Here is a 612-nt window from a genome sequence, read left to right on the forward strand (position 1 = left end):
AGAAAAAAAGTATTTTTTATGTGAACACGTTCTTGAAAGAGTTGTTCTAAAGCAATTGCAATGCAATTTTGTGCTTTGTGTGCATATACAAGTAAAAGAATTTCTAGAGACTAGGTGTCACTGATTTAGCAAAGTGGGAAAATAGAGAAAATAAATGTATCTGGTGCATATGTGTACTTAATAATGTTTATACCTAATAATTATACATGCATAATTAACAATAAACATTGACAATGCAGATTGAACACATTTTTAAAAAGTGAGTGTATATCTTTTATGTTGGTGGCCTCACAAGTCTGTGACATAAAAGTGACATTACCCTTCCATTTGTTTTCTTTAATCGAGATTATTATAACATAAGCCCACCTGCTTTCTGCCAGAAACTAACCTCACAGTGTGCTCCCCAGCAATTTTTTACATGCTCTAGACTAAGTCAGTTTCTTATACTCTTCATTTTTCAATTTGTCACCATGCTACCACCCTGTTGCTCATGATCCTCATGAGAAGGCCACTCTTCTGAGCACTGCCACCTCCCGTCTTAGCTATTCCTATGTATCCCCCCCAGAGGATGGACTGTCCTTGCATCCAGGGTGTCAGTATTGGATGCTCTGT

The sequence above is a fragment of the Galeopterus variegatus genome, unplaced genomic scaffold (genome assembly GCF_000696425.1).
Source record: "Galeopterus variegatus unplaced genomic scaffold, G_variegatus-3.0.2 Scaffold64, whole genome shotgun sequence".
Classification (NCBI taxonomy): Eukaryota; Metazoa; Chordata; class Mammalia; order Dermoptera; family Cynocephalidae; genus Galeopterus; species Galeopterus variegatus.